General features: G+C 41.9%; 1 protein-coding gene across 15 annotated transcripts in view; it reads left to right on the forward strand.

Moving 5' to 3' along the window:
- The window catches only part of B3GNT2 (UDP-GlcNAc:betaGal beta-1,3-N-acetylglucosaminyltransferase 2), a 206,345-nt gene that overhangs the window by 104,018 nt on the left and 74,575 nt on the right, over positions 1-27,752 (forward strand). For 5 of the 15 annotated variants that reach the window (XR_011492494.1, XR_011492497.1, XR_011492499.1 and 2 more), the window contains exons 3-5: positions 16,438-16,516; positions 25,745-25,778; positions 26,385-27,268. The gene's annotated coding sequence lies outside the window, so the exon portion shown is untranslated. The other 10 variants (XR_011492508.1, XR_011492521.1, XR_011492523.1 and 7 more) reach the window with 8 other exon arrangements.

A 27,752-nucleotide genomic window follows, 5' to 3' on the forward strand; every position in this document is an offset into this window, starting at 1 on the left:
TTATTGCTTTGCCAGACAAAGGTGGGCCACAGCAGACCAATGCCCTCAAACCGTGTGTCGCGACCTGGAGTCGATGAGGCTGGATGTCTAAGCTGCCTTCTTCACTCACATGTCTGATGCCCTAACTGTGATGATGGAAGCGGTTGGAGGCTTGCCGAGCATCCCTGTCTTTACATAGTCTCTCCCTGTTGGGCTTCCTCCCAACATTATAGTATCAGGTAGTTGGACCCACATGCCCACTGCCTTCCCCAGAGCTAGTGTTCCAAGGGACCACGGCTTCTTATGACCCAGCATTACTTTTGCTGCACCCTGTTGGTCATTATATGAAGCCCTGTTCAATGCGGGAAGGAACCACAGAAGAGTGTGGATACTGTGAAGAGGCAAGGTTCACTGTGGGGTGGAGGGTGTCTTTATAGACTTGGAAATCAAGGCTTTGATGCAATGTGTCCAAGATGATACTACTGCCAGCATGCGACAAAATTGAGATCTGAACCAAAGGGGTCCATCTGACCCCAAAACTTATTTTGCTGTATCATTCTGTACCTTATTGGTTATTTTGGCTCTTTAGTATAGAATGTCTCTAGAATGACCTGTTTTAACCTTTGCCAGGCTGCGGACAGCATCAAGAGTATTTTGGTTGAGTTTAGTTAGAAGAGATCAGGTAAAATGAGAAGCACAGATACCTCAAACTCCTTCTGGGACTATGAAATCACCCAAGTTTTCTTCAAATGAACGGATGTTTCTTTAGTGACTGGTCAGTACTGCTACCGTCCCCTAAGGGGTCTAAAATGTCCCCCTTTTAGCTCTACTCTAGGGACCTTGGCAAACAGCTCTTTGATCCTTAGGACATTGATGAGCAGTCATCCATTTAGACAGAGTTCACATTGTCCTAATGTGACGACTTTGGCGATTCAGGAAGAGCTGCAGTGAGGGTACATTTAGGGGTAATAAATATCCCTTATATGTGTGTCCTATAGCTTTTAAAGCACAGTTATACATTTTATCAGTCAGGATAGACTGGGTTATACAGAAAAAAATTTCCTGTACATTGAAACAGCAGAGGTTCGTTTCTCACAGCCTATTTCCTACCGATGTGTTAGGTCCTCTGTCCCCTTGCCTTTTGCCTCCTCTAAGACCTGGGACAAAGGAGCAGCCACTATTCAGAACATTGCTAGTATCGTGGTAATGTCGCAGTAGGTCTCACTCAGAAATTAAATATTTGGTCTGTACATGACATGTATTCCTTCTGCTCAAAATTCATTAGCCAAAGGAAATCATCTGTTGGAGCTGGCCGTAAGGACATGAAGAAGTATAGTTCTAAAATGTGCCCAGTGACTGTTTGGAGCTGGTGATTCAGGCCCTCCAAAACCCCCTGAGTTTCTGGTTTCTACAAAGCATTTTCAAAGGTCAGGTGAAGGAAAGGGGTCACGGGATCTGTGATCAGCTCTTACACAATTCTGATTGGTGGATGGTGAGGTAATAAGGCTGTGTTATAGGAATTAACATTATCAGTCCTTAGATACCAGGAGGCCTAGGTCTGTGTGCCAGTGGTCATCAAGTAGTTAACATTTTCTGCCATTGTGCATAAGGGATCTTAGTTCCCGGAGCAGGGATCTAGCCTGTGTTCCCTGCAATGGAAGCACAGAGTCTTAACCATTGGACTGGTAGGGAAATCTTTGGTGGTGGTGGTGGGTGTTCACATCTGTGAAACAACTCAGGAAATGTGGGAGAAGGCCTGCCCTGGGAAGACTCCACAGAGTGCTGTTCAATTACAGTATATATGAAGCTGTTATAAAAAAGTAAAGGTTGGTGAAAAAGGGTGGGGTTGGTATATGACATACAGGGAGAATAAATCTTCTCTTTTGCAAGGTTGGTTAATGACAGGCACCCTATATTTCCCACCCTATCCATAGTCCTGTACTTAAGCAGAGGAAACAATGCAGGGGCACTTAAGTCCATAGATAGGCTCAGACAATAAAGAATATGCCTGCAATGCAGAAGACCCAGGTTTGATCCCTGGAATGAGAAGATCCTGTGGAGAAGGAAATGGTAACCCACTCCAGTATTCTTGCCCAGAGGAGCCTGGTGGGCTACAGTCCATAGGGTTGTGAAGAGTTGGACCTGACTGAGCAACTAACACTTTCACTTTTCCTAGATAGAGGGAGCTGATTCACAAAGTCACCCCCAAATTGTAGGCAAAATGTGTGTAGATGTTCATTTTGGGAGAGGAAGGGTACAATTTGTACTAGCTTGTCAGAGAAGTCTATGACCCCCAAAAGTTACTGAAGAGAGTAATGAACCAGTAGTCAGAACTGAATCCTAACTTTGGCTGCCTCTAACTAGGCTGGCAAACTTGGACAAGTCATTTCTCTTCTTCATTTGTAAAATGAGGGCCAGGACTTATTGATATCATGCTCTCTTCCAGCTCAGTACACACGATGCTGGATACCTGTGGCCAAGCAGATCTGAATTCACGTCTGGTTCTGCCTCTCAATGGTTGCGTGCCCTTGTGTCAATTCTAGAACCTGTTCACACCTCTGTCAAAGGTGAATACCTATGCAGGCTTCTCGGGAGGATTAGGGACCGCAAGCAGAGAACACCTGGCCATTGTTATTAAATGATGCTTCCTATGAGTCTATGTTGGCTCAAGTCCTGCTGAGCACTACATATTTTCAGTGAGTAGGCATGGTCTGTCAGGAATTCAAGTTGTACCAAATCCAGATGTCGGCAAGGCCTTGCCCTTGAGCGGTTCCTACTCTAGAAAGGAAGTCTGGGTGGAAGCCCTGCCCAACCTCATCCATGTATACCCCATGCCTGACTCATGTCTTGCCTGGGCTTTCCAGTAGGCCCAGCTCCTGTCCCTACTTGCTTCTCTACACAGGTACTGAGTCATCATTGGCTAAGACATGACATGGGCTCATAGCCTCCCCAAGAGGCTGAACCCACCAAAAACACCAAATACTGATGGAGCCACAGAACCAACGCCTTGACCTTTCCAGCTTTCTTCACTGACAGCTTCCCATGTTACTGCTACTATAGCCATCATATCCCAGATTGACTCACTGCTTCCTGCTATAGCTAGGGCAGGAATTACTGCTCCTGGTTTAGTCATGAGGTGTCACAAGCCCAGATGAGTAAGGTAAACGTAACCTCCACAAGGAAGCACAGTGAGCTGGTGGCGGCACTGGGTCAGGCCTCCTATCTCCTGGTCCTTTGGCACCTCCTTGCAAGATGTCATTATATTAGTTTTCTGTTGCTGTTATAACATATTACCGTAAATTTAGTGGCTTAAAACCAACACAAATTAATGAAAATAACAAGTTAAACACTGAGATACCACTACAAAAATCTGAAAAACTGACCACACACCAAATGCAGGTGAGGATATAGAGCAACAGGAAATCATTCATTGTGGGTAGGAATGCAAAATGGTACAGCCACTTTGGAAGACAGTTTGGCTGTTTCTTATAAAACTAAATATACCCTTACCACATAATCCAGCAGTCGTACTCCTTGGTATTCACCCAAAGGTTTTGAAAACTTATGTCTACAGAAAAACGTGTGCACAGATGTTTATAGCAGCTTTATTCATACTTGCCTAAACTTGGAAGCAACTAAGATCCTCGATAGGTGAATCGATAAATTAAATGATACCTCCAGACAATGGAATATTGTTAAGCACTAAGAAGAAATGAGCTATCAAAGCCATAAAAAGCAGGGAAGGGACCTTAAATGCACATTACTGAGTGAATGAAGTCAATCAGATACGGCTACATCCTGTGTAATTCCAACAATTTGATGTCCTGGAAAAGGAAAAGGCCAAATTATGGAGACAGTAAAAACGTAAAGCTGTTTCCAGGAGATTGGGCAGGGAGGTTAATAGGCAAGCACAGAGGATTTTCAGGACAGTGAAGCACTTCGTATGAGACGGTAATGACGAATCAGGTCGTGATACATCTGTCAGAACCCAGCACGTGTACACCACCAGGAGTGAAGCCTCACATGAACTGTGGACTTGGGGTGATGGTGCTGTGTTGGTGTAGGGTCATTGTAACAAATGTGCTACTTTGCTGGGGGATGTTGGTAATGGGGGAGGGTATTCCTGTGTGAGGGCATGGGGTATATGGGAACACCTTGTACCTTCCTGACAGTTTTGCTGTGAACCTAAAGCCATTCTTTTTTTTTAATGTTTATTTATTTGGCTGCTCAGTGTCTTAAGTTTATTGACTATGCCAAAGCCTTTGACTGTGTGGATCACAATAAACTGTGGAAAATTCTTAAAGAGATGGGAATACCAGACTATCTGACCTGCCTCTTGAGAAACCTGTATGCAGGCCAGGAAGCAACAGTTAGAATTGGACATGGAACAACAGACTGGTTCCAAATAGGAAAAGGATTAATTCAAGGCTGTGTATTGTCACCCTGCTTATTTAACTTATATGCAGAGTACATCATGAGAAACTCTGGGCTGAAAGAAGCACAAGCTGTAATCAAAATTGCCAGGAGAAATATCAATAACCTCAGATATGCAGGTGACACTACCATTATAGCAGAAAGTGAAGAAGAACTAGAAAGTCTCTTGATGAAAGTGAAAGAGGAGAGTGAAAAAGTTGGCTTAAAGCTCAACATTCAGAAAACTAAGATCATGGCGTCTGGTCCCATCACTTCATGGGAAATAGATGGGGAAACAGTGGAAACCGTGTCAGACTTTATTTTTTTAGGCTCCAAAATCACTGCAGATAGTGATTGCAACCATGAAATTAAAAGACGCTTACTCCTCGGAAGGAAAGTTATGACCAACCTAGGTAGCATATTAAAAAACAGAGACATTACTTTGCCAACAAAGGTCCGTCTAGTCAAGGCTATGGTTTTTCCAGTAGTCATGTATGGATGTGAGAGTTGGACTGTGAAGAAAGCTGACACTGAAGAATTGATGCTTTTGAACTGTGGTGTTGGAGAAGACTCTTTAGAGTCCCTTGGACTGCAAAGAGATCCAACCAGTCCATCATAAAGGAGATCAGTCCTGGGTGTTCATTGGAAGTACTGATGTTGAAGCTGAAACTCCAATACTTTGGTCACCTCGTGGGAAGAGTTGACTCATTGGAAAAGACCCTGATGCTAGGAGGGAGTCGGGGCAGGAGGAGAAGGGGATGACAGAGGATGAGATGGCTGGATGGCATCACCGACTTGATGGACATGAGTTTGAGTAAACTCCGGGAGTTGGTGATGGACAGGAAGGCTTGGCATGCTGCAGTTCACGGGGTTGCAAAGAGTCAGAAACGACTGAGCGACTGAACTGAACTGAACTGAGTGTCTTAGTTGTGGCACTCGGGATTTAGTTTTCCCAACCAGGGACCAAACCGCCTAAAACCATCCTTTAAAAAAAAAAAAGAAGTCAAAAACAAAACCAAAAAAATTATTTAACAATTCTGGAGATCAGCACCTCTTTGGACTAAAACCAAGATGCCAGCAGGGGTGTGTTCTTTTCTGGGAACTCCAGAAAAGGTTTTCTTGCCTTTTGTAGCTTCTTGAAGCTGCCTGAATTCCTTGACTCATGGTCATCTTCAAAGTTGGCAGTGGCTGGTTAAGTTTTTTTCAAGTCATATCCCTTTAAGACTCACTGTTCTGCCTCTCTCATCCACCTGTAGGGATCCAGTATTCTCTCCCCCACTTTGAGGTCAGCTGATTAGCAACCTTAATTTCTCCCACAACCTTAATTTCCTCTTGTTGCATATGCTAACATATTCACAGGTTCTGGTGGTAGGATGCTGTCGACTAAAAAGATGCACAATGCAAGAGTTGTGAGTAAAGTTTTATTTCAGGCAAAATGAGTACTACAGCCTGGATCTCCCAGGTGCTATCTCAGCCCCTCAGATAGCCCTGAGAGGCTGCCCCAAAGAAGTAGTAGGGAAAGGTAAATAAATAAGATTTTGGTGAAGGAGGAGTTCAATGCAGTCAAGAGCTCGTCATGAGGAGTTGATGTCACCATGAAGGGATTTAGTGCTTTTCTAGGGATGAAGAGATGCAAGGATTGGGATCATGAAATCAGTTCCAGAAAATATCTATCTAAAGACCTGTTCCACCAGTTTCCCTGTAGCACAGAATGCCTCACTCTCCACCCTGAATTCCTCTCAGGGGCTGTTAAAGGTTGGCAGCTGCAGCAACACAAAGTTCAGTCTCCACAGAGCTCTGCTGTGCTGTGCTTAGTCGCTTAGTTGTGTCCAACTCTGTGACCCCATGGACTGCCGCCCACCAGGCTCTTCTGTCCATGGAAATTCTCCAGGCAAGAATACTGGACTGGGTTGCCATGCCCTCCTCCAGGGGATCTTCCCAACTTGGGGATCGAACCCATGTCTCCCGCATTGCAGGCAGATTTTTTTACCGTCTGAGCCACCAGAGGCAGATGGCAAATGCCCTTGCTGTTGTTCGGTCACTGGCAACTCTTGGCAAGTGCCAATTTGTAGTTGACAAGCCTCATCAACCCAGTGGCTGGTGTCCCACATTTTCTAGTCTTCCAGAATTACCTTTTACTTAAATAGTCAAAGAAAATAGCTCATGCTCTGAGATCAGAGGAAGTCAGTCCCCTCTAAGTATTGCTAAGGATTCTCGGATGTGCATCCACACTCACGGTCTGTCTTCTTTCACTCTATTCTGCTCCCCCATCCCATCACAGGTTCTATACACAACTCATTCCCTCTGAGCTGCTTTGCTTTCAACAGGGACATGCCCATTATTTCTCAGGCAGGGCTATCTGGAGAGAACCAGGTTTTAGGATGCTTAATCTCCCTTGTAAGGGTTTTAACAACACAAGCCAGGAGAATTCCACCTTGTACTCAGCACAGAGAGCCCCCAAATCCTCTGGTCATACTGTGTTGAGGCCTTTATTCAGGGTTTCTCTCTGGCCCTGCTCAAACCCTGTCTTCTCTGAGACTCCAGGCCCAAACTGCTGCTTCCAGGACCATCAAAGGAAAAAGAAGCCCTTGAATGTTGACTTTATTATGGGGAGCATTTTTAGCCACGGTTCACTTCAACCTGGCCCCAGGGGCTTACCTTTGCATAACCAAAGGGCCCATTAAAGTGTTTCCCAAACAAAAGATAAGATTCTTTGCCAAAAAGAATTCTTCTCCTACTCTTGGAATGTGGAAATGCTGCAGTTAAAAAAATATAACAAAGCACAAACAGCTCCTTTTATTTCCAGTTCCATTGTTTACAACAGAAATAAAGTGCTAGCATATGTGTTGTTTTGTAAAAGATACAGATTTTACATCACAGCTTATACTAATTAATACACACCATCCTGCAACATAAATCAAAAAAGAAACAATACCTATACTTAATACTTACTTAATACCTGTTGATGCTTTCTGTTCTCCTAAAATTTTCAAATGGTGATCAGGACCCACTAAATTTTTTTCATAACCTGCTGATGACTCACAACCTGCTCTTCGAAAAGCACTGCACTAAACAGAATAGCCCCTTCTCTTCTCTCCCAAGCATAAGATAAGTATTTGTGTAATCCTTTAATGTTTGTAAAGCAGGTTTTAAAGCATAGTTTATCCCACTTAATCCTCACACAACCCTAAAATGGAAATAATAACTTCCTTTTTACAAATGGGGGAACCAAGGTCTAAACTGTTAAAGAAGCTTTGCTCAGTCTTGTGACCAGAAAGGGAAGATTGTGGTTGCAAATCTCTGAATCTAAATCTAATGTTCTTTACATTCAAACCAGACTCCTAGTGTTACCAGAAGGGGGACCCCTTCCAGGGCTTGAGAGTGGGCTATTGTCTAACACTCGGAAATGAATTGTCTGAGGAGACACTCTTGCTGACAAAAAAAAACGCTATTGGCAAGGGGCACCTGGTGGAAAGCAGCAGGATAAGGGAACCCAGGAGAAGTGCTTTGCCACGTGGCTTTCAGCCTCAGGTTTTACGGTAATGAAGTTAGTTTCCAGGTTGTCTCTGGCCTATCATCTTGCTTGTGCCCATATTTGGTCTGACTCAGGGTCCTTCCTGGTGTCTTGTGCATCTCTCAGCCAAAATGGACTTTTAGCATGAGGGTTTCTGGGAGGTTGGCAGGACATATTATGGGCTGGTGTCTCCTCCCTCCTTTTGGCTCCTCCTGAATTCTCCTGGTTATTTTTGGTGGCAGCACTGTGTTCCTTCTTGGGACCTCCTGTTATGAGACAACTCATGCAAGCTGTTTTTTTCCCATGCCTAGCCAGGGTGGGCAGTTTTGGTTAATCATTCTGAGACAGGAAGTGAGCAGGTACAACCTTTAAAAGAATGACATAGCCTGAGGATGGGATATAAACTCATTAGAACCAGCTAGGTTCAAGATGGCAGACTAGTTGACTTCTACTTGACCTCGAGCCTCAGTATATGCTTACTGTAATACATCAAAGGGCTTCCCAGATGACTGAATGATAAAGAATCTGCCTGCCAATGCAAGAGATGTAGTTTCAGTCCCTGAGTTGGGAAGATCCCCTGAAGAAGGAAATAGCAACCTACTCCAGTTTCTTGCTTGGGAAATCCCATGGACAGAGGAGCCTGGCGGGCTATGGTCCACGGAGGGGTCTCAAAGAGTCGGACACGGCTTAGTGACTAAACAACAACAATAACAGATCAAAACACTAAATGACCCATCCTAGGTGCCGTGATTTCCCAAGGATGACCACAAAAGGTCAAAAAGTGGGTGGTGGCTCGATTCTTAAAAACCCCCACCCCTTTCCCCAAATAGCTGAAATACTCTTCCTACTCATTGTCCTATGAAATTACCCACCCCTATAAAAATTGAAAACCCTGGACCCTAATGCCTCTCTTGCCTCCTGAGATGGCCCACACTATGTTTATGGGTGTGCTTCCTTCCTGAGTAAACCTTCTTTCACTGGACTATGGCTTGCTCTTGAATTCTTTCCTGTGAGAAGCCAAGAACCCACACTTGGCTGCCATCCCAGGGACTCAGATGTGACCGAAGATGTGACCATCCTCCCACGCCCCATTCTTTTTCCTGCAACAGTTCCTTAACATTAGTCTCACTGTATACAACACCCTCAACTCTTACGATATGGGTTTAGGTTAAACTAGACAATGTGAACTCTTTTTTGCGTATGTTGGATTCCCAGTGCTCACAGAAATCTCATACTTTTTTTTTTTTTTGAGAAATCTCATACTTTATATCCTCTTTGTCAGCCTGTAATTGGCATACCTGTCCTCCTCCCCTTCTCCTAGACCAGGTTGCTAAGCAGAGCTAGCAAGGCCTTTGGAAGTTGCAGGTGCATCTGTCCCCAGGGCATGGGGCCCTAGCACATGCCTCAGGCCTTCACTGTGGCCTCTGAGCAGAGCAGGAGGTCATAGTCCCTGCCTTGGGCTGGAGTGGAAGTTACTTAGTGTGGGAAGCTGAGAAATGATACTGTGAAAGACAATCCCAGAGGAGGTGAGCTGACCCTGAGTACAAGGTGCTTTGGGCGGAGCAGGCCCTCAGGAAATGTCGACTCACTGAACTAATAAAAGAAACCAGACATCACAGAACCAGGAAATGCTGAGCAGGCCTGGGTAAATGAAAGAAAATCTGGGTACAGAAGATGTGGATACTGGTTTCCAAGTTTAAACACTGCCTCTTCCTCTTTCTCTCTTTGATGATTCTTCTTCCTTGGGTTTTCTACATAGGGCAGCAGTTGGGAGGGGTTTACCAACATTTCAAACACTTGGACTCTGTGTAGGTGATGGGGCTCAGGATATGCTACCACTTTGGCATATTGATTAAATAGAATTAAAGTTATTTGAGAAACAGCCTGTGCAAGGAGGACACTATGACCTTCCTCCATCATCTGGAAAGCCAGGAAATACATCCTCCACGTGAAAGGTATCCTCCCTGCACCAGGAGGTAGAGAGACACCCTTATCATCAAAGACAGGGAGTTCAGGGCCAGAAGGCTTGTAAATACACTCTGCTTCGTTTCTTCACCACTTAGTACATAAACCTCAGCTTGTTTGTCTTGTCAGTTCCTTACAGATTTATTGTTTTTTTTTTGTATGAAAGGTATATAAACAGTCTGCTTTGACTACTTATTGGGTCCTATAGCTATGAGACATCTGCATGTACAAAGTTAATTTCTTTTCCCTTCTGTTAAGTTGCCTTGGGTCAATGTAATTATTAGACCAGCCAAGTATTCATCAGTTCAGTCACTCAGTCGTGTCCGACTCTGGGACCCCATGAACCGCAGCACGCCAGGCCTCCCTGTCCATCACCAACTACCGGAGTTTACCCAAACTCATGTCCATTGAGTTGGTGATGCCATCCAACCATCTCATCCTCTGTCGTCCCCTTCTCCTTCTGCCCTCAATCTTTCCCAGCATCAGTGTCTTTTCAAATAAGTCAGCTCTTCACATCAGGTGGCCAAAGTGTTGCAGGAAGGGGGATCCCTTTCAGGGCCCGAAACTGGGCTCTTGTCTAACACTTGGAAATGAATTGTCTGAGGAGACACATGAGGTGACAAAGCAAGAGATTTTATTGGGAAAGGGCACCCGGGTGGAGAGCAGGAGGTAAGGGAACCCAGGAGAACTGCTATGCCGCCTGGCTCGCAGTCTCAGGTTTTATGGTGATGGGATTGGTTTCTGGGTTGCCCTTAGCCAATCATTCTGACTCAGAGTCCTTCGTGGTGGTGCACGCCTTGTTCAGCCAAGACGGATGCCAGAGAGAAGAATTCTGGGAGGTGGTCGGACCTGTGTTGTCTCCTTTTGACCTTTCCCGAACTCTTCCGGTTGGTGGAGGCTTATTAGTTCCGTGTTCCTTACCAGGACTCGGTAAAACAACTTATGCAAATGGTAACTATGGTGCCTGGCCATGGTGGAAGGTTTCAGTCAGTGTGCTTCCCCTAACAAAGTATTGGAGTTTCAGCTTCAACATCAGTCCTTCCAATGAACACCCAGAACTGATCTCCTTGGAAGGACTAATGCTGAAGCTGATACTCCAATATTTTGGCCACCTGATGCAAAGAGCCAGCTCCTTGGAAAAGATGATGCTGGGAAAGATTGAGGGCAAGAGAAGAGGAGTAACAGAGGACGAGATGGTTGGATGAGTTTGAGCAAACTCTGGGAGATAGTGAAGGACAGGGAAGCCTGGCATCCTGCAGTCCATGGGGTTGCAAAGAGTTGGACATAACTTAGCGACTGAAAAACAAAAAAGCCAAAAGAACCAAGAGGAGTAGGGGGAAGTTTTCCCCTCCCTGATCATTTTGGTCCAATTGGTTGGATACTGCTTGGGTACTGCCTGCTCCTGGGACTGTTGCAAATAAAGAAATCCTAGAACCTCTGACACAAACCTGGCAGAAATCAAGAATTCTTACCACTTCAGCCTCCTGGATCTGTGGAATCTGATGGAAGCGAAAGGGGTAAGAGTCCTTTTCCTCCATTTCTCTTTTTTTCTTTTCCTCCTTTTTAAAATTTAAATTAGCAGAAGAAAATATTTGTGGAATTATTCCTTGTCTACAGAAATTCTAGTAAAGATTTGATAAATGAGTATCTTGGTTTAATTGATCCTTTTCCTCCCAGTGTGTGCATGCCAAGTTGCTTCAGTCGTGTCCGACTCTTTGCGACCCTATGGATTGTAGTCCACCAGGCTCCTCTGTCCATGGGATTCACCAGGCAAGAGTACTGGAGTGGGTTGCCACACACTCCCTCCTCCAGGGGATCTTCCCGACCCAGGGACCTGACCCGAGTCTGTTATGTCTCCCGCACTGGCAGGTGCATTCTTTACCACTAGCGCCACCTGGGAAGCCCTTTCCTCCCAGAATTGGTCACTATTTTTCTTTGTTTTTAGGCAGAACACAGGCATGGGCCTTATAAACCTGCTGTTGGAGTTGATCTCACAGACTGCCAAGTTCGTGGTTCTTACCAGGACTGGTGTCTGTTTAGACCAACCATACTGTGGGTCCCTAAAGTAAAAACCAGATGAGATTTTTCTCTTTGTCTTGTTCTGTGTTCTGAAAGCTTGGTTTTTTGACCAGTGAGAATATTCTGTCTGGTCTTTCCCATTCTGTCTAGGGTGCCCCTTGGTGGTCAGTTTAATAGACTGGGGTTCCAAAGCAGGAACTCGCAAGCAGCCATGCTAGCGTTCAGGGAACTTTGTCATAAAGGGTCCCAATCCATAAGAGGACTTTATCATCTCCACCCTTCTTGTTTTTGGTTAGTACTAGAAAAGTCCCATTCCAGTAGTGCCTGCCTGGTGTCACAGATTAGTGAGTCTGTCATGGAGGGGTTTCACGTTCCCCATTGTCACTACACCATCCTTACCACCTGTGTAACAAAGGCTTTTGCTTTCTTAGGCTACCTGAGAGTGAACTTTCTGGATCTTGTGAGGTTTGTATCTCTTTTGCAGTCTTTTGTGGAAGTTTCTTGCATTCTTGGTTAAGCTATAAAAAGGTTTATAGGTTTGAATTGTTATTGAGATTAATAGATACTACTTGTCAATGGCCAGATGATGAATCTTTTAAAGTGGAAAAGCTTCTATATTTGAAAAAAAAATTTGTTTGGAGAATTGTTAATCATTTTATTTGTTCCTGTTTTTTTGTTGTTGTTGTTGTTGTTGTTGTTGTTCCTGTTTTTTTTTTTTAAGACCAAATTAAAAAGTGGATACAGAGAAAATAGCCTTCCTCAGTGATCAATGCAAAGAAATAGAGGAAAACAATAGAATGGGAAAGACTAGAGATGTCTTCAAGAAAATTAGAGATACCAAGGGAACATTTCATGCAAAGATGGCCTCAATAAAGGACAGAAATGGTATGAACCTAACAGAAGCAGAAGATTTAAGAAGAGGTGGCAAAAACACACAGAAGAACTATACATAAAAGATCTTCATGACCCAGGTAGTCACGGTGGTGTGATCACTCAACTAGAGCCAGACATCCTAGAATGTAAAGTCAAGTGGGCCTTAGGAAGCATCACTACGAACAAAGCTAGTGGAGGTGATGGAATTCCAGTTTAGCTATTTCAAATCCTGAAAGATGATGCTGTGAAAGTGCTGCACTCAATATGCCAGCAAATTTGGAAAACTCAGCAGTGGCCACAGGACTGGAAAAGGTCAGTTTTCTTTCCAATCTCAAAGAAAGGCAATGCCAAAGAATGCTCAAACGACCACACAGTTGTACTCATCTCACACGCTAGCAAAGTAATGCTCAAAATTCCCCAAGCCAGGCTTCAGCAATACGTGAACCGTGAACTTCCAGATGTTCAAGCTGGTTTTAGAAAAGGCAGAGGAACCAGAGATCAAATTGCCAACATCTGCTGGATCATCGAAAAAGCAAGAGAGTTCCAGAAAAACATCTATTTCTGCTTCATTGACTATGCCAAAGCCTTTGACTGTGTGGATCACAATAAACTGGAAAATTCTTAAAGAGATGGGAATACCAGACCACCTGGCCTGCGTCTTGAGAAACCTGTATGCAAGTCAGGAAGCAACAGTTAGAACTGGACATGGAACAACAGACTGGTTCCAAATAGGAAATGGAGTACATCAAGGCTGTATATCGTCACCCTGCTTATTTAACTTATATGCAGAGTACATCATGAGAGACGCTGGGCTGGAGGAAGCACAAGCTGGAATCAAGACTGCCAGGAGAAATATCAATAACCTCAGATATGCAGATGATACCACTCTGATGGCAGAAAGTGAAAAAGAACTATAGAGCCTCTTGATGAAACTGTAAGAGAAGAGTGAAAAAGTTGGCTTAAAACTCAACATTCAGAAAACTAAGATCATGGCATCCAGTCCCATCACTTCATGGCAAATAGATGGGGAAACAGTAGAATTGGTGGCTGACTTTATTTTGGGGGCTCCAAAATCACTGCAGATGGTGATTGCAACCATGAAATTAAAAGACACTTTCTCCTTGGAAGGAAAGTTATGACCAAACTAGACAGCATATTAAAAAGCAGAGACATTACTTTGTCTACAAAGGTCCATCTAGTCAAAGCTATGGTTTTTCCAGTAGTCATGTATGGATGTGAGAGTTGGACTATAAAGAAAGCTGAGCACCGAAGAACTGATACTTTTGAACTGTGGTGTTGGAGAAGACTCTTTAGAGTCCCTTGGACTGCAAGGAGATCCAACCAGTCCATCCTAAAGGAGATCAGTCCTGGGTGTTCATTGGAAGGACTGATGTTGAAGCTGAAACTCCAATCCTTTGGCCACCTGATGTGAAGAGCTGACTCATTTGAAAAGACCCTGAAGCTGGAGGGATTGGGGGCAGGAGGAGAAGGGGATGACAGTGGATGAGATGGTTGGATGGCATCACTGACTCAAAGGCATGAGTTTGGGTGAGCTCCGGGAGTTGGTGATGGACAGGGAGGCCTGGTGTGCTGCTGTTCATGGGGTCACAAAGAGTCAGACACGACTGAGTGACTCAACTGACAGAGAAATATAACATCTAGTTTAGCAACTCTTGTAAGAAGATGGAAGAATAGAAATTAAACTTAGAAAAAATTAGTTCTACATACATTCTACATACATTCACCTTCTTAAAAATCTGACCCCATCTTCTCAGCAAATTCCTCTAACTCCCCAAACTCCTCTACCTTCCCCAGAAAATCCCTGAAACGCTCAGCTGCTTGTTTAACTTCCCTTTCCCTACAAGATTTACAGAGAACCCTCCAGCCTAATCTCTAGGTCCAGGGTTTACAAGTAACTCGTATAAATGCTAAAAGTCAGGAAATAAATTTAGCAGAAGCTTCTGGGATGGACAATAAGTTTCATTTTGCTCAGCTCCACAATCGGGCATTGGGCCTTCCTATGCAACGTCTTTTGCAGATATATTCTAGATCTCCACCTGAAGAAGTTATGTCTCCTGGACCACAGAACATAGAGATCTTTTATTTCTATTTAGCTGGAAAATTTCTCTGTGGTATTAAAAAGGCAAATTCAAGATAGTATGATTGAGTGGGCGAATCAACTTCTAAACATTATGATGGAAAAGCCTCCCCAGTTCTTTGAAGGTAGCTTGCAGGAATGCAGATGAAAAAAAGAATTAAAATCAACAACTTGACTTTTACAAGAACAAAAGCATAACTTGAAAAGCAGCTCCAAGCATATCTCTTCCTAATCGCCTTCAGATATTTGCAGATACTGTAAAAAAAAAAAACAAACAAAAAAAAAAACACAGGACATTGGAAATACAGTTGTCCTGTACTTGAAAAATGGAAGGAAAATTTAAGATTGTAAATATTCTAAACTACTGGTAATAGAAAAATAACCCCCAAATTCCTAGGAGAAAATTTACATTCTTTCTCTGTCTCTTAAAGTTGTAAATCTTACCATGTCTTTGAAAAGTAAATACAGCCCTCATTGCCTGGAGACTAAAGGAAAAAATATTTAAAAGGAGGAAGTAGGTCTTTTAAAAATACAAACTGCTAAAAGGGCTCTCTTGCCCAAACCCTAGACCACAGCTCTTTAAGATTACTTGTCAAAGACAAATACAAATATTAAAAGTTATCTCCACAAATAGTAAAAAGCTTTAGCTATCTGAATGGATAAACTCAACTTTTTCCAACTGTTACTTATAAATTCACTTAGAATATACTGTTGTTACTTGAATCAATATACTTGATTTATGGCTAACATTTTAAAGTGAACACTTCTGTGTGTTTTATGGATGTCTGTGTATGTGCATTATAGATATAGTTATTTTTCTACTTTTCAATAGCATTGCCACACTTAGTTTGTTAAAGAGCTCTATTTAATTGGCTTAAATAAGCACTTATTATGTCTAAGTCTCAGAAATATAATATAAACAAATAAAAATATTTTTCAAGTGCACATGATCAAGGATAATTTTCAGTAAATAAAAAGTAATTTAGGTTTGTTGACTTAAATAATTCAGGCATGTTTTAGAGTAATCAACATTAAGTATAACACTTTTAATTTACCTAAGTGAAATAAGATCATGTTATCTCTGTTACAAAAGTTTTCAGCAAGAAAAATAACTTAATGTGATGATTACCTGTTTTAACGTATCAAGAGCATTTCATGAGTATAATTGTCAAGAACAAATTAATTAGATAGATGTTAATGAGGTGTTTTAGGTAAACTTTTTAGCCATGGTTGCTTTGTGATAAGTCTACTTAGCTTCCCATATCTCTTTGGTTACTTTAGAATTTTGCTAAGCTAAATTAAACAATGGGAATTCATTGAATGTCTGTATCATTTTCAAATAAGATAGAATACTGAAACATTAATTGCTAAACCACTCTAAGTTTATCTACTTTGACCTTTTATTATGGAGACTAAAAATATTTGAGTGTATTAGTAAACATGTTTTGTGCCATGAAAAATTGAGCTATGAGGAAATGTATGTTTTAAGAAATTATTAAATGTATTCATAAATTTGCCCAACTAAAGTATGCTTGTATAACAGGCGATTCACAATTGCTTACTTATTTTTTACTAGGAATTAAGGCTTTGAAGAATTGAGAATTCAAGTTAATACAGGCATACCTTGGAATTCGGTTCTAGACCACTGCAATAAGGCAAGTATTGCAATAAGGCAAGTATTGCAATAAAGTAAGACACAAGAATTTTTTGGTTTCTCAGGGCATATAAAAGTAATATTTACACTATACTGTATAGTCTATTAAATATGCAATAGCATTATGTCTAAAGAAACACTGTACATGTGTGTGCTCAGTCACTGCAGTCGTGTCCAACTCTTCACATCCCCATGGACCACAGCCTGCCAGGCAACTCTCTCCATGGGATTTTCCCAGCAAGATTACTGGAGTGGGTTGTCACGCCATCCTCCAGGGGATCGTCCCTGACCCAGGGATCAAACCCATGTCTCCTGCATCTCCTGCATTGCAGGAGGGTTCTTTACCACTAGTGCCACCTGGGAAGCCAGTGTACATACCTTAATTAAAAATGCTTTATTGCTAAAATATGCTCACTATCATCTGAACCTTGAGAAAATCATAATCTTCTTGCTGGTAGAGGGTCTTGCCTCAATGTTGATGGCTACTGTCTGATCAGCATGGTGGTTGCTATGGCAATTTCTTAAAATATGACAATAAAGTTTGCCACATCAATTGACTCTTCTTTTCACAAACCATTTTTCTGTAGCATGCAGTGTTGTTTGACAGCATTTTTCCCAGAGTAGAACTTTCAAAATTAGAGTCAAACCTTTCAAACCATGCTGCTGTTTATATAATCTCAGTGCTTTGTTGTTATTATAGCAGTTATCACAGCATCTTTACCAGGAGTAGATTATACCTCAAGAAACCACTTTCTTTGCTCACTCACAAGAAGCAACCCCTCATCTTATAAAGTTTTATCAGGAGATTACAGCAATTTAGTCCCATCTTCAGGCTCCACTTCTAGTTATTTTGCTATTTCTACCACATCTGTACTTCCTTCCTCCACTGAAGTCTTGAACCCCTTCAAAGTCATCCATGAGCATTGGAATCAACTTCTTCCAAACTCCTGTTAACGTTGATATTTTGATTCTTCCCATGAATTGTGAATGTTTTTAATAACATCAAGAGTGGTGAATCTTTTTCAGAAGATTTTCAATTTACTTTGCCCAGATCCATCAGAGGAATTACTATCTGCAGCAGCTGTGATTTTGTGAAGGGTATTCCTTACATAATAAGACTTGAAATTTGAAAGAGTCCTTGATCCACAGGCTGCAGAATGGATGTTGTGTTAGCAGGCATGAAAACAATATTAATCTCATTGTACATCTTCATCAGAGCTCTTGGATAACCTGTTACATTGCCAGTGTAGCATTTTAAAAGGAATTTCTTTTTCTGAGCGTAGATCTCAACAGTAGTCTTAAAATATTCAGTGAAACCCTGTGGAAAACAGATGTGCTGTTATCCAGGCTTTATTGTTCCACTTATAGACCACAGGCAAAGTAGATTTAGCAGAATCCTTAAGAGCTGTAGGATTTTTGAAATGGTAAATGAACATTGGCTTCAACTTTAATGTTACCAGCTGCCTTAGCCCCTAACAAGATGGTCAGTCCTTTGAGGCAGGCACTGACTTCTCTCTAGTTATGAAAGTCCTAGATGGCATCTTCTTCCAACAGGAAGTTGTTTGTCTACATTGAAAATCTGTGTTTTAGCATAGCCACCTTCATCAATTATCTTAGCTAGAGCTGGATAACTTGCTGCAGCTTCCATATCAGCACTTACTCTTTCCCCCTTGCACCTTTGTTGTGGAGATGGCTTCTTTCCTTAAACCTCATGAAAAACCTCTGCTAGCTTCAAACTTTTCTTCTGCATCTTTCTTGTTCCTTTCAGCCTCCATAAAATTGAAGAGAGTTGGGGTTTTGCTCTGGATTATGTTCTGTCTTAAGGGAACTTTGTGACTGGTTTGATCTTCTACCCAGGCCACTAAAACTTTCTCCGTATCAGCAGTGAGGCTAATTTGCTTTCTTATCATTCATGTGTTCAGTGGAATAGCACTTTTAATTTCCTTCAAAAACTTCCTTTGCATTTGCAACTTGGCTAACTGGCGTAAGAGGTGTAACTTTCAGTTTATTTTGCCTTTCTCACTAAGCTTAATTATTTCTAGCTTCTGATTTAAAGTGAGAGACATATGACTCTTCTTGTCACTTGAACACTTAAAGGCCATTGTGGGGTTATTAATTTGCCTTATTTCAGTATTGCTGTGTCTCAGAGAACAGAGAGGTCTGAGGAGAGAGATGGGGGACAGTCAGTTGGTAAAGCAGTCAGAACACACACAACATTTATTGATTAAGTTTATGTCTTATATGAGCATGGTTTGTGGTGCCCTAAAGCAATCACGATAGTAGCATCAAAGATCACTGATCACAGATCATAACAAATATTTATTAAATGAAAAAGTTTGAAATGTTGTGAGAATCACCAAAATGCAACACAAAGTCATGAAGTGAGCAATTGCTCTTGGAAAAATGGCACTGACAGATTAACTTGGTACAGAGTTGCCATAAACCTTCAATTTGTAGAAAACACAATAAATCTGTGAAATGCAATAAAATGAGGCAGGCCTGTATATGTAATTAAAGCTACTAAAAATAATACGGGGAAACAACTCTGTATGGAAGAAAAGTAGAATATGTTTATTTTTGTTAAAAAATGGTATGAGGGATGGAGATGCATTTTTATTAAAGGAAAAGGAAGTAATTTTATCTTAAAGTAATGCTGATTATTTCTGAATGTAAAAGAGAACAACTGACAAACTAAAATAGGCATTAAAATATATAAAAGTTTTAGGAAGAATCAGTATTGTCAAAATGACTATATTACCCAAGACAATATACAGATTCAATGCAATCCCTATCAAATTACCAATGGTATTTTTTGCAGATCTAGAATAAAAAAATCCTTAAAATTTGTATGGAAACACAAAAGACCTTGAATAGTCAAGGCAATCTTGAGAAAGAAAAACAGAGGAATCAAGTTCCCTGACTTCAGACTATACTATAAAGCTACAACAGTAATCAAAACAGCATGGTATTTAGGACTTCCCTGGTGTTAAGACTCTGTGCTCCCAATGCAAGGGGCCTGGGTTTGATCCCTGATCTGGGAACTAGATATCCCACATGCTGCAACTAAAAATCCTGCATGCCACAACTAAAGATCCCATATGCTGCAATGAAGACCTGGAACAGCTAAAATAATTTTTTTTTTAATTAAAAAAAATTTTTTTAAAAATTTCCCTTTCCTTAACAAAAAGCAACAAAAAACTAAAAACTAAAACAGTGGTACCAGCACAAAGACAAACATAGATCAATGAAACAGGATAGAAAGCCCAGAAACAAAGCTACACACCTGTAGTCAATTAATTTATGACAAAGAGGCAAGAATATACAATGGAGAGAAGATTGTCTCTTCAATAAGTAGTTCTGGGGAAACTGGACAACCACATGTAAAAGAATGAAATTAGAACATTCTCTTACATGATATACCAGAATAAACTCAAAATGGGTTAAAGACCTAAATATAAGACTGGATGCTATAAAATTTTTAGAGGGAAACATAGGCAGAATACTCTTTGACATAAATTGCAGCAATATCTTTTTGAATCCACCTTCTAGAATAATGAAAATAAAAACAAAAATGAACAAATGGGACCAAGTTAAACTTAAAAGCTTTTTGCACAGCAAAGAAAACCATAGACAAAATGAAAAGACAGCCTGCAGAATGGGAGAAAATATTTGCAAATGATGAGACCAACAAGGGACTAATCTCCAATATATACAAATAGCTCATGCAGCTCAATATCAAAAAACAAAACAAAACAGGCCAATCAAAAAAGAGGTAGATCTAAAATAGACATTTCTCCAAAGAAGACATACAGATGGCCAAAAGCACATGAAAAGATGCCCAACATCACTAGTAGAGAAATGCAGATCAAAACTACGATGAGGTATCACCTCACAATAGTCAAAATGGCCATCATCAAAAAGTGTATAAGCAATATATATTGGAGAGGGTGTGGAGAAAAGGGAACCCTCCTGCACTGTTGGTGAGACTGTTAATTGGTACAGCCACTATGAAGAATAGTATGGAGGCTTCTTAAAAAACTAAAAATAGATTTACCATATGATCCAGCAATTACACAACTGGGAATATTTCTAGAGGAACTCATAATTCGAAAAGAAACATGTGCTCCAGTGTTCATTGCAGCACTATTTACAGTAGCCAAGACAAAGAGGGAACCTAACTGTCCATCTCAGAGGAATGGATAAAGAAGATATGGTGCATATATGCAATCGAATACTACTCAGTCATGAAAAAGACTGAAATAATGCCATTTGTGGCAACATGGATGGACCCAGACATTGTCATACTAACTGAAGTAAATCAGAGAAAGAAAAATATCATTTATATGTGGAATCTAAAAGAAAAATGATACAAATGAGCTTATTTACAAAACAGAGAGTCACAGAATTAGAAAACAAGCTATGGTTACCAAAGGGAGACATGGAGGGGGATAAATCAGGAAGTTGGAATAACATATACACACTTCTATATATATCATCAACAAGGACCTACTATATAGAATGGGGAACTCAATTCTAGACTCTGTAATAACTTATAATGGGAAAAGAATCAGAAAAAGAATAGATATATGTATATATAAAACCGAATCACTTTGCTATACACCTGAAACTAACAATGTAAATCAACTATCTTCCAATATAAAAGAAAAAAAAATTTTAAAGGATAACAAGTTTTGTAAAAATGGAATCTTGAAAAAGGAATTTTATGTGTGATCAAGCTGAATAAGACTAAATGCATTTATTATCTGGATCTTTGAAAGTTTGAAACTTGAAGATTCATGTACTTACTGTAGTCTTATTATGGTTATTTTTTATAAAAAATGAGGGTAATTATAAGAGAAAGACTTTTCAGTAGAAGATATAATATGTACTTATGAATACTAAACTCTAGTTCTGTTAATTGTCTTTCAGCTTTGTTTTCTACCTGTAAACTGACTAGATCTTAAAATTCTATTTTTTTCCAATATCTGGCTATAACTTTCCAAACTAACATTTCCAATTTATCTCTCACCCTTCTGACTTATGAGAACTAACAACACCCTTCTTCTGAAGCCATGTAAATTAAGGTTGGACAATGTGATGTAAACTTCAGAGAAAACAGTCCAGCAGCTTGTGTGTGGACAGTCTTCATGCCTGTTGCTCTGTAGGCCCTCAGAAAGAACATGAGACATTCAAAGTACAAACCAGGAAAACCTATCGGATTACCACTGCTTGCTATCACTCCATCTAAAGAGACTTCAAACCTAACATCTAGAAATCATCTTGACTGGCTATCTTCAGAACTCAAAAACTCATTCATACTTTGCTCCAATTATTAACCATTGTTTTTCTTTTGTTTCCATGTAAATGCCTCTTATTAAATACCTGGTTGATCATCCAATTATAGGCCTAAACTTGGAATCCCACCTGCGTCATTGCCTCCTAAATTGAGTTTAGCTGATCTGACCTATTCTCAGGGCTAAGAAACTGGTTTATTGAGATATGGAACAATCCACCATTCAGCTATTAATCTATTCTACTCTCTACAATCAACTCAGCTTTTAATTATGAAACTTCCAGAGATATTTCAGAAGAGGAAACTGATGGATCTGATAAGCAATCAATATTGGCATATTGATGATTTTAAAGTTACTTGAGAAACAGTCTGTGCAAAGAAAGATATAGTTCTCCCTCTGTCCACTTGAAAGCAAGAAATAAATCTCCCATGTGAAAGGTATCCTCTCTGCAGCAGGAAGCAGAGAGACATCCTTATCATCAGAGACAGGGAGTTCAGGGCCAGAAGGCTTGTAAACAAACTCCGCTACGTTTCCTCACTGTGCTGTGTGCTGTGCTTAGTCGCTCAGTCGTGTCTGACTCTTCGCAACCACATGGACTGTAGCCCACTAGACCCTGTCCACAGGGATTCTTCAAGCCAGAATACTGGAGTGGGTTGCCTTGCCTTCCAGGGGATCTACCACAAGCCAGGGACTGAACCCAGGTCTCCCTCATTGCAGGTGGATTTTTTTTTATCATCTGAGCCACCAAGGAAGCCCAAGAATACTGGAGTGGGTAGCTTATCCCTTCTCCAGGGGATCTTCCCTACCCAGGAATCTAACTGGAGTCTCCTGCATTGCAGGCAGATTCTTTACCAGGTAAGCTACCAGGGGAGCCCTCATTTCTTCACTACTTAGTATATAAACCTAAGTATGTTTGTCTTGTCAGTTCTTTACAGACTTATTGTTTCTTTGCCTAAAAGGTATATAAGCAGCTTGCTTTGGTCACTTCTTGGGTCTCATAGCTATGTATATATGATCTCTGTACATATGAAGTTAAATTTGTTTTTTCTTCCTATTAACCTGCCTTGTGTCAATTTAATTATTGCACTAGCCAAAAGACCTAAGAGGGGTAGGGGGAAATTTTCCGCTCATTGATATAGGGAAAGCTATTCATGTTTCCAAATACCGACCTCCTTGGAGAAACAGGTGAAGAAGAGCTTTTTGAATGAGGGGCTGGGCTGTACAGGTCCATGAAGTGACCCCTGAGCTTAGAACAAGGCTCATGAGGAACAAAAGGCCTTGATGGGTCGAGGGGATGGTTTCTACAGTCTCTGGATCCAGCCCTGAGTGCCCAGGGCATCCAGCACTGTGCCTCCTTCTAGCACCAGCAGTGACCACCCCACTACTCCCATGCAGACTTTTGGGGGTTGACTACTCATGTTTCATCCATTTTGAGATATCATCAACTGTAAACTGTACCATTTTTTATGTATGACTAAGCAAGAAAAACCACTGAAGAGGGAGACTGCACATCAGAGCTGGGACACCAGAGATTAAGGAATTTTCCCAAGGAAAAGATTGGCTGCAAACATGCTTGTCTTAATCCTGGTACTATGTGGAAGGAGAAAAAATAATTCTGAGAATCTGAACCACAAGTCTGTCCTCATGCAGGTTTGATTTCACTCTTAAGTATGTTCTAGAAATATTCCAATCCTTTGGTCACCTGATGCGAAGAGCCGACTCATTGGAAAAGACCCAGATGCTGGGAAAAATTGAAGGAAGGAGGAGATGGTTGAATGACATCACCAACTCAATGGTATGAGTTTGAGCAAACTCCAGGAGATAGTGAAGGATAGGGAAGCGTGGCATGCTGCAGTCCATGGAGTCACAAAGAGTTGGCCATGAGCGACTGAAAAACAACAAATGTTCTAGAAAAGTCAAGCAGAAAATTAACTTAAGGTCATTTCATGTTGTTAGTGCCTCAGAAGTGACTGCCAAACACACATCCTCTCCTGGAGAACTAGGTTGCTTTCCTGGCTGACAGCCATCATAGGATACCATCGATTTTAAGACACATCCCAATTTCAGTGATGTAAAATGTGCAGAAATGTGTTCCTTAGAATTAATAATATTTATGGGCATGAAACAGATGTGCTGTCAGCTGCACTGGTGATCAGTTCACCTGGATTTTCCTGGAACTTTCCTGGTTTTAGCTCTGGAGTCATCTTCATTGAACTCTCAGTCCTGGACAACGGTTGACCACTCTACCTACTTCAGTCCTCTTCTGGGGTCGTCTTCTCTGGTCTAGGGGCCTGGTCTGCTACCTGCATCCTTGCCCAGAGGTAGGCTAATTGCACCAGGCTATGGACACCTGACCCAGGGTTTTCTGCCCACAGGTCAGCCACATATAGGAGTTAAGGGCAAATGCAGAAGGACGAGAGAATGGAAATCGGAACATGGAAATCTAAAGACCTGAGATCATGCACTAGGCCTTGTCTTGCTGTCAGGTTCTCTTGGGTTCCTGTGCACTGAAAAATTGCAATAAACTCTCCCTCTTATTTATTTACTTTTTGGAGGGTGAAGGAGTTAACTTCAGTATGTTTTTGGCCCTTCTGGCTTAAGGGGTCCTGACTGAGGCACGGAGGCTGCTCTGTAAGGCTTTTTAGAATCTACATGTCTGTCCTAGGAGCTGTGAAGAGGAGACCAGTGATGCCTGGCAGTGGGTCTGAGTGCCGGGGGCACAGGCACTCCTCAGGCTCAGGTGTATAAATGAAGCAGAAGTCACATGAGCTCCATCCAATGTAATTAGCAGAATGACATGAATTATTTCCTAAACAAAGGCCAAGAGACCAGCTAAACAGTCTGTTTTATCTATATACTAAATAACTGTACTTGGAGATGTATTTGTTTCCAAGCTCAATTTCACATTTTCCATTTTCTCCTCCCCCTTCTCCATCAGGAGACTTCTCCAGGCAGGAATTGTGTCTCTTTTCTCATATTTGCCCCACATAGGACCCAGCACAGATGCATATTTTCCTGTAAGCTTCCCAATGACAGGCTTCCCTTGTGGCTCAGCTAGTAAAGAATCCGCCTGCAATGCAGGAGGCTTAAGTTTGATCCCTGGGTTAGGAAGATCCCCTGGAGAAGGGAAAGGCTACCCACTCTAGTACTCTGGCCTGAGAATTCCATGGACTGTATAGTCCACGGGGTTGCAAAGAGTCGGACACGACTGAGTGACTTTTACTTCACTTCACTTCCCCAATGACAGGGAGCAGATTTTTGTGGCTTGCTAACACTGAGCACTATCATGGCACCTAATAAGTTCTCAGTGAGTGAGTATGGAACTGAGATGAGCTTTAGACTCAACATACCTGAGCTGTGGGTGGAGTTCTTCATCCATTCATTCACTGAGTATTTAATGAACTGTTATATGCCAAGTATTATAGTGGGCAGGAGTATTCAGTGATGAATGAGACAGGTGCTGTTCCTGCATCCATACATCTTATACTCTAATGGAATTTCAGGCAAACACTTAATAAGCAGACAAATAGATAAAGTCATAAGTTATGATAAACGCTATGAAAGGTGGCAGAGGTAAAATGGTTAGGGAAGACCCCTCTTAGGTGGTGACAAATGTCAGGGAGGAGAAACTTTTCCTCTCCCCTCTTGGGTTTAGTAATAGGGGCCTGTGAACTAAAGTGAGAAAAAAAATTAGCGAGAGAAAAGACAGAATTTTATTCTTGTGTGTATGCAGGAGTTCACAGAAAAATGTGACTGAAAGAGGCTGTTACAATTTAGGACTTATATACTATCTTAATAGAGGAAGGAAAGAGGGAGAAAAGCACTTATGGGAAAATATATGACTTTTAGAAAAGATATATGGCCCTCGGGAGAACAGATGGGAGAGGTGATACAGTTTTGTGACAACGTCTAAGAGATTTCTTATCCTCTTGCAGCTTCCGTCTGAGTGAAAGAAGTCAATCTTTCCTGGTGCGTAAGTCTTAGGGAAAATATTTATCACAGTTGAGTTCTGTTTTTTTTTAAGTTAATTTTTTAATTGAAAGATAATTGCTTTACAGAATTTTGTTGTTTTCTGTCAGACCTCAACATGGATCAGTCACATGACAGTTGAATTCTTTGGGGAGGCTCTTCTTTTAGGAAGAAAAAAGGAGTTCAGGAACAAACCTTTTCAGCATGGTATATTCCAGACCCCTTCACTGTGAAGGTGGAATCTCAAAGGGCAAGGAGGAGCTGGCCTCATACTCCTGAGTCAGAAGGTGTTCTAGGCAGAGGGACTATGGGGAGAGTCCCTGGAACGGGAAGGGCTTTCTTCCTAGAATATAAGGAACAGGAAGAGAAGTAAGAGTAGATTTGGAACAGGAAGGCAGGTCAGACCATGAGCTGGGTTTGGGAGATCATGGCAGGATTTGTGAGCTCTGGTATCTTGTGGTGAGCTTTTTAGAAGCCACGAGTCTTGTGATTGTCCGTGAGGCCTCCACTCCCAGATGAGGGAGCCCAAGGCAGCTTCTCTGTGGATTGCAAAACTTTACAGCTGGAAAGACCCTAAGCAGTGACGGGTTCCACTTTATTTTACAGCTGTGCCCTCTGTGGGGCCCTGCAGCCCTCCCCACCATGAAGCCTCCCCAGAGCACACCTGGGACGCAGGAGCAAAGACCCAATATGCCTTCACCGACCGAGCCACATGGCTGGACTCTCAGCTGAGTGATGGGCATAAAAGCAGGTAACTGGTGAATTCATGAGCAGTCACTGGGTGCCCTGGACCCGGCACTGAGCTGTTAGATATGCCAATACCTCATGTTTACCCAGGACTTTGTGCTTCTCAAGGTGGTTTCATACAAATTAAATCATGGGGGCTTCTCTGCAGCCCTGTGAGGGCTACATGATGGGGTGAAAGAGCTCGGGCCTTGGGGTGGGAACAGCTGGACCTGGATCCCACCTCTCCTTATAAGCAGCATTGTCTCGTTAATGTTACCTCTCTTCTCTGAGCCTTACTTTTCTTCAGCTGTAAAATGGGATCCTGGTCTCCACAAGGATCCAGAGAACCTGTGTGGAGTACTGTTGGAGTGCCAGCACGCAGCACGTTCTGCTACAAGCTAAGGTGTTGCTGTTGTGAGAGTGTGTTGAGAGACAGGTCCCATTCGATACAGGAAGAAACAGGTAAATGGTCCCCACATTGTTTCACTGAATGTTCACCACCAACTCTCAGCTGAGGATGAGCAAAGTCAAGCAGCTTGGCCTAGGTCAGTGAGTACAGAAGACGCCAGCTGGAGCCAGCTCTGAGTCACTTGTGTGGGGTAGGGCAGGGGCGGGTAGGATCACCTAAAGCTTCAGAGGAGGGATGTTACACTGACCTCACGATGCCTTCCTTCCTCACAGTCACTGCCATCTCAGACCCTATGCCCTAAGGTACCTACAGGGCTATGGAGGGGTCCTATCATGGATATCCCACATCTGTTCAGGTAGGGCAGTTATGTCCTCTTTCTTTCTCCTGGGTTCCTTAACCTTCTGATCAAGTGTTGAGCTTGCCTGAGTATCCTTGCTCCCTGGCCAAGGCCAGGAGTGAACCAGGGGCTGAGTGCAGAGGCTCAGAGCCAGAGGCCACTGGTGGCCTTAAAAATATGTGCAGGAATGAATTCTAAGCCAAGGTAGCTTTTTTTTCTCCCTCTCTTAAAGTCATTCTTTATTAAATACCTTCTCAAAAAATTTTAAAAATGGATATGTACCCAATGAAACTATTCAAAGGAAAAAAACAATAAAAACCACCCTCACCGGAGGGTGGTTAACATTGATCGATGTTAACTGCTTGTGGGTCACCTTTCAAAACTTTTCCTATACTCATTGTTATGGACTGAATTGTGCCCACCACCCCCCATTCATCCCTAACCCCCAGTGTGTTTATTTGGAGATGGAGTCTATAAGGAAGTAATAAAGGTTCAGTGAGGG

Source organism: Odocoileus virginianus, chromosome 2 (genome assembly GCF_023699985.2).
Source record: "Odocoileus virginianus isolate 20LAN1187 ecotype Illinois chromosome 2, Ovbor_1.2, whole genome shotgun sequence".
Lineage (NCBI taxonomy): Eukaryota > Metazoa > Chordata > Mammalia > Artiodactyla > Cervidae > Odocoileus > Odocoileus virginianus.